Below are 7,455 nucleotides of genomic sequence, written 5' to 3'. Positions count from 1 at the left end.
GGTAGCATATACTACATCAGACTACTAGATCGATTATTCCCCTGCAGCACCACCATACCACTTGCCCATAGAGCAGAACACCTGAAATGTTAGGGATTCAGACTTTGTTTTCTAGGCATTTGAACTGCTGGCTGAGGCACCGATGGAGTTCTTGGTGGCATGGACGTTGTGGCCACTGGCTGATGGAGGGAGGTGGTAACAACATGTGAGGTCTGCGCAGATGGCTCCTGGCGTGGTGTGGTCTGTGACGCCAGTATAGATATGGTAATGATGAAGGTAGAACCCACACTGGCTTGACTCACTCAGTAGAAGCCTTTGTCGTTTTATCATTTTGCAAGCTCTCCATGATGTGATCTCCTCGTTGTAAAAATAAGAAAGGAGCTGGTGCACGGTGGTTGGAACAGCAGTCTGATATCTGATGAGATCTGTATGGAGGATGATGTAAGCACAGTCGTCCAGAGCTATATAGACGAAAATGGTGTGTTCATCATGGAGCAAAGCAGGAGGTCGTCAGATCTTAGCTATGTGGTCTCAGAGCCGTTGCACCAACTGTGGCAGGTTCACTTGGGGATGACAGTGGTGCAGGTGTGAGAAAGTACACCGGAATCCTTAATGGCTGTGCATACTCCATGTCTGCTAATGATGCTCTGATGTCCAGCTCTTACGCCACGTGAAGGCCTAAAATGACCAAGGGAAGGGTCTACATTGATTTCTCATGGTGGCATATGTGAGCTGCTTCAGGGTCTGATCCCACCTTTCTACTGTATCATTGTTGTCCTGAGGTGGAAGAGGACCAATGAGATCGATGTACATGTAGTCAAATCTCATTGGAGGACCTTAAAGGTGCCCAATGTTGGTGTACACATGTCATCTCACTTTACATTGCTGGCTTTTGTTTGTGTTGGTAGCTCTGGGGAAATTCTGCAGACACATTGTGAAACAGGCTGGTCAAGTGTGCTCTGGTTATAATGATGTACAGTGTTGTGTTTAATGCTGCTGTTCTGTGCTGGTTTTCATGAATGAGTCAGCGAACTTCTTGATACTCAAATGATTTTTGGGGATGAGCGATTTCTTTTTTTTTCAATTGTTCTATTGCTACCTTAGTTGCTTCCAACTCCCTTTGCCTTGAAAACAATTTGAATTTTAAATCTAGGTTTAAATAATTATTTTTTTCTTTTTTGTCATTTTCACACTTCTTCTTTGTGATATTTATAGGAGATTGCAAAGTGCAGCAATTATTCTTTAACTGTGGAAGGTCTTCAAGATTAGGTTCATCTCAAGTGAGTGTAGCTTTTCTGTATCTGTATGTAACATCTCAGATGAAATGACAATTGTTACCTTATTCTTGCTCAAAGCTGATGTCAGGCATTGGCTTCTGTAGTGTGCTACAAACGGGGCAGAAGGATTGACAGTGATATTGTTAGAATTATGAAGCATCGTGAGTTTCAGGTGTTTTCACCCAAAAATAAGTCTCCATATGCAGTACTCTTTATAAAAGCCTTTAGGGGTGTCCATCCAATTCTTGGAATGAAAGTCAGAAAATCCAGTTTGCTGTGGTATATATTCAGGGTGATCCTGAATACTTGAATATTTCTGGTATCTCAACTGCAGATTTTTCAGCGCTCTTTTAACTTTAGGACTCTGTATCTCAGAATGAACAAAAATGGACTTGTACCACTATTGAAATAAGCCCTTCAATTGAAACTGGTGACAACTACATGACATGTGATCAGTTTTAGGCCTTCCTGGCCAAGTATTGATCAGAATGCGCGAGGAAAGACTTTGGAAAGAGCTTTTTAACATAGACGTCTCCAGTTCAAAGTAGGGTAGTAGTGATACATCAGTAAAACTCGCTACTGGGACGATCCTGTCGCCCATAAAGATATGCTACAGATTTTAAAGGCTGAATTCCCAATCAATATTCATGGGATACCAGACAATAACAAGGAGCATTTCGTGTCAGTCTTGGATTCGATCCACTAAATCCACAAGGACTTTAAATATCCTAATAGCAACACCAGCATGAATACTAATGTGTAAACCAACGATCACAGGCACAGCAACAGTCTGAGAATGTCACTGGACTGCAGCTCACACCACCAAATCACAACAATAACATAAAAACACAGAACTAGACGCATTTCTACAGGTGGCAGAGGAATAACAACAAAGGTTTAACTGGGGATATCATACTAACCGTAATGGACCACTACCCAACCAATGGCACTTAAATTTTGGCACTCGGTGGCAACGAAACACAGCTAATTCGCCACTACCTCAAAATTCTAACCATAGTAACAGGCAGGTGACCAATGCCGGACCTTCACCGAATTGGCCACCAGCTCAAAACCCAAAATTTGGCAATAGGTGTGCGTGTAGGTGTGCGTCCACCAAACTGGCCATTACCAGAGAATCATGCCATTCACATTGTTGAGGTGGAAGATGAGCATCCTTCAACAATGAATGAAGTGTCAAATTAGATGTGACTACATTGTGCTCCATGAAGACAGTCAAGGGGCAGAAAGAGACACCATTTCCACTGAGCAACTTCGTATGTTGGGGTACAGTGACGACATAGATATTAGACAAGAGCTCTGTAATGACTTTGACTTTTGTAGAAAACCTGCACAAGAACGTGTTGAGGCAGCAGTTAACGTGGAATTCCGACCACCATTGTACTTGACACCAGTGCAGATTAATGTAAAATTTCAGAACAGAGCCATTAGTTGCATGTTTCTTGTGGTGCAAGTATTATTTGTCAATTTCTTATTGGGAACGGAGTTCCTGTGAGAAAGGAATACAAAAATCGACCTTCCAAGCAGCCAATGCCCTTTAGTAGTTAATGGCAGAGAAATTGTTTTAAATTAAATTAAAAATAAAGGCACATCAAAGTTAATCCCCTCAGGGGGCCCAAATTAAAACCATATCAGGTGATGTGCATGCGTGAGCACCCTATTAAATGGCGAAGATGTGATGTGTGATTGTGTGTGCATATACAAGAAAACTGAGGATACTCGAGTTAGCAGACTTATTCTTGTGTTGTGCTTCAGTTTTCTTCAGTAAACCTGAGATAATTAAGGGATATCAGTTTGTTATGGAGGAGTTCACAGCAAAAAATATTGTCTTTCCTCACATTCCATCCCATAGTCCAGGAGGGAGTCCATAAGCCACGAAATTCAGAAAATATTGCAATGGGGCATTATAGAAACATCTTTATCACCTTACAGTAGTCTGCTGTTAGCCATACCTAAGTCTGGAAGAATAAACCCAATATATTAGAAGAGTAAACCCAAAAATTCTGTGGAGCACAACGTCTGCCTAAAGTAGATCTCTGAACCTCCTACTGGCAGGTGAACTTAACAGAGAACTCACGCAACTACACAACGTATATATTCGAGGGAAGGTCATGCCAATTGCCCATTGGGTTGAATGTGAGCACTGGTTCTTTGTAACGGTACTCGATTATTATTATTAGACAAGTCAATAGTATATGAAGATGACCTGCTAATATCAGCTGTGACTTGGAAAAAATATATTAAATTACCAGAACAAGTGTTAAAGGAATTATTGAGTAGTGAAGTCAAATTTGGAGAAATCTAATTTGCAAAGGATAAGGTTAAGTTCCTGGGACACATCATCTTGCCAATGAGAATTGCACCAGATCCTGAAAACATCAAAGCAATTGAAAATTTCTCTCCTCCCTGCATCAAAAAACAATTGAAGGCATTTCTAGGACTTGCTTCCTTTTTTAGGAAGTTCATTTTTAACTGGTTATTGAACAACACTGAATTGCTAAACTTCTTGTGTAAGAACGTTGTTGGTTCTGGTCTGAAAGATGTTGAGAAGAATTTAACAAGACAAAACGAGCTTCAGTCACTTCAAAAGTTTTATACCCCCCCCCCCCCCCAAACATGCTGAAAGGTATCAGCACTGCCTCTGATGCATCTTGCTCTGGATTGAGGGCCCACCTATTTCAAATAATAGACCGGGATGCAGGAGCTGAAGTAAGAATCATTAGTTTCGCTAGCAAGGTTCTCACAGAATGTGAGTCAGCCACTGTGGCCGAGCAGTTATAGGCGCTTCAGTTCGGAACCGCACTGCTGCTAAAGTCGTAGGTTCGAATCCTGCCTCAGGCATAGATGTGTGTGATGTCCTTAGGTTACTTAGCTTTAAGTAGTTTTAAGTCTAGGGGACAGATGACCTCAGATGTTAAGTCCCTTAGTGCTTAGAGCCACTTGTACCATTTGAACAGAATGTGAAACATCGTATTCTGCAACGGAATCAGTGGCCTTGGCCGTGGTTTACTGGTTTAAAACGTTCAGTTTCTACATACAAGGCAAGCATATTAGTGAATATTGTGATCATCAAGCTCTAAGTTTCTTTCTAACATGTAAATTGTTTCATTCAATACTTACCCAGTGGTCACCCTTTCCACAAGAATATGACTACGAAATCGTTCACATCCAAGTCAAAAATAATGTGATCACAGATGCTTTGTTTGGACTTCTGCAAGGATTACCTGAGTATTCGAGTTTGAATGAGAGAACATCTGGTTTTAAAATACTAGTAATGAAAGATCCTTTACATTGTTGGTTTTACTTGGAGATGTATAGTGATATTGGAATTTTGCAAGATGCAGATCGAAGATGGTCCAAAGTTAAACAACTAACAGCACAAAACCGACGACAATGCTCTCTTCCATCAGCAAAAACCCAATTCAAATTGCTGTTCCTTATATGGAACTCATGCCTGACATGGGGGCACTTCAGAGCAGAAAATTATAAGAGGAAGATTGCACTGGATTATTACTTTCTGAAGCTGCATCGATGGGTGCACCAGTTGATTCACTCCTGTACTGTCTGTAAGACGGACAAACCAATAGATGTTTCTAACAAACAAACTAGGCAAATTTTGATCTCGATCTTTTACCCCAAATCCAATCCTACAGGAAGGATTTTAAGAGAGTTCAACTGTTTGATAAGGACGTAAATTCCACACCAATAAATTATACGGGTTGAGTCTGTGACCCTATGTGAGCAAGTAGTTGACAATTTATCCCATGCATCCACATCTACGTATGTCAATGGGGTCATGCTCGAAGCCAAAGGGAATGAGTGGGTAAACCCTTTCCCACAAATACCATGGTGTGACATATCAAGAGAAGAAAGAACAAGCCAGGTCCTCATTTCCCTAACAGACTCTGTGCGATTGAAGAAGGCAACTTATGACAAACAAAGAGAAATGAGTTCATAATTTCCAGATTGGTGAGAAAATACTGTTTAGAACACATCTCAAGCCCTCACTTCTGACAAACAAGAACAAGAATTGGCAGTTGGTACACAGTGATCTGTAGAAGGATATCAGAATACCACATGAGGAATCCTGTCTCATTGCCTATCAGGATTCCAACAAGGTTAAAGCATTATACCAACAGAGAGATCTAAAGGAATATGTACAACAGAGTTTCTTATATAATACAAGAGGTCTTATTCGTAAATGTTTGTCTTTTTCCTATTATTTTATTTGTACATCGTATTATCTATATGTATTTAATACAATAAATATTGTCTGTTGTCTGAAAATGTTGAACATTGCTCGCTGCAAGGTACGAAGCACTAAATGTTAATAATGTTCTTTTTTATTGTACACTACTGGCCATTAAAATTGCTGCACCAAGAAGAAATGCAGATGATAAACGGGTATTCATTGGACAAATATATTATACTAGAACTGACATGTGATTACATTTTCACGCAATTTTCGTGCATAGATCCTGAGAAATTATACCCAGAACAACCACCTCTGGCCGTAATAATGGCCTTGATACGCCTGGGCATTGAGTCAAACAGAGCATGGATGGCGTGTACAGATACAGCTGCCCATGCAGCTTCAACACGATGCCACAGTTCATCAAGAGTAGTGAGCGGCATATTGTGACGAGCCAGTTGCTCGGCCTCTATTGACCAGACGTTTTCAAGGTGAAATGTAGGGTTTCACAGGGATCAAATGAAAGGTATAGCCACGGGTCGTAGCACATCTGAAATGTAACATCCACTGTTCAAAGTGCCGTCAATGTGAACAGGAGGTGACCGAGACATGTAACCAATGGCACCCCATGCCATCATGCCGGGTGATACGCCAGTATGGCGATGATGAATACATGCTTCCGATGTGCGGACACCGCGATGTCGCCAAACACGGATGCGACAGAACCTGGATTCATCCGAAAAAATGACGTTTTGCCATTCGTGCACACAGGTTCGTCGTTGAGTACACCATCGTAGGTACTCCCGTCTGTGATGCAGCGACAAGGGTAACCACAACCATGGTCTCGAGCTGATAGTCTACGCTGCTGCTAAGGTCGTCGAACAGTTCGTGCAGATGGTTGTCGTCTTGCAAACGTCCCAATCTGTTTACTCAGAGATCGAGACGTGGCTGCACGATCCGTTACAGCCATGCGGATAAGATGCCTGTCATCTCGACTGCTAGTGATGCGAGGCCGTTGGGATCCAGCACGGCGTTCCGTATTACCCTCCTGAACCCACCGATTCCATATTCTGCTAACAGTCATTGGATCTCGACCAACGCGAGTAATAATGTCGCGATACGATAAGCCGCAATCGCGATAGGCTACAATCCGACATTTATCAAAGTCGGAAACGTGATGGTACGCATTTCTCCTCCTTACACGAGGCATTACAACAACGTTTCAACAGGCAACGCCGCTCACCTGCTGTTTGTGTATGAGAAATCGGTTGGAAACTTTCCTCGCGTCAGCACGTTGTAAGTGTAGCCACCGGCGCCAACCTTGTGTGAATTCTCTGAGAAGCTAATCATTTGCATATCACAGCATCTTCTTCCTGTCGGTTAAATTTCGCGTCTGTAGCACATCATCTTCGTGGTGTAGCAATTTTAATGGCTAGTAGTGTACATATCTATGGGTACTTCCAGTACATTAAGAATAAAGTTAAGCAGAATGCAGTTAATCCATAACTAGTTTGAGGGAACTTGGTTTACTTGGTGGTTATGGAGCCATGGACACTTGGCCAAGTAACAGACAGTTCATTTCAAGTGAACAGATGGTTTGTAAATATTCTGTTTAAGTACTAAATGGGAAACAGCATTTGTTTTTAAACTTCTGTGGAAAATGTTTTTCATGAACTATGTTAATGGGAACAGCAAATGTTAAATTTGTATGTTAAAGTGAAGTGATCAGTAATGACTATGTCAGAAGCAAAATACTGATTCAGTGGCACATTAAGAGCTTATGTATAGTACAGGTAATAAATCTTTGTATGCAGATTGGACTGTGGACCTAAAATGTACAGAATGCTTCTCATCCATACAATGTGTAATATTGAAAGAATAAGAAATCAATCACATTAGTTTTAAACCATGCAAAACTTGAAAGAAATATTTTAACATGTTGTTAAATAAGAATCATGTCTTGCAGTC

The sequence above is a fragment of the Schistocerca piceifrons genome, chromosome 1 (assembly GCF_021461385.2).
Source record: "Schistocerca piceifrons isolate TAMUIC-IGC-003096 chromosome 1, iqSchPice1.1, whole genome shotgun sequence".
Classification (NCBI taxonomy): Eukaryota; Metazoa; Arthropoda; class Insecta; order Orthoptera; family Acrididae; genus Schistocerca; species Schistocerca piceifrons.
This window is presented reverse-complemented; position numbering follows the sequence as displayed.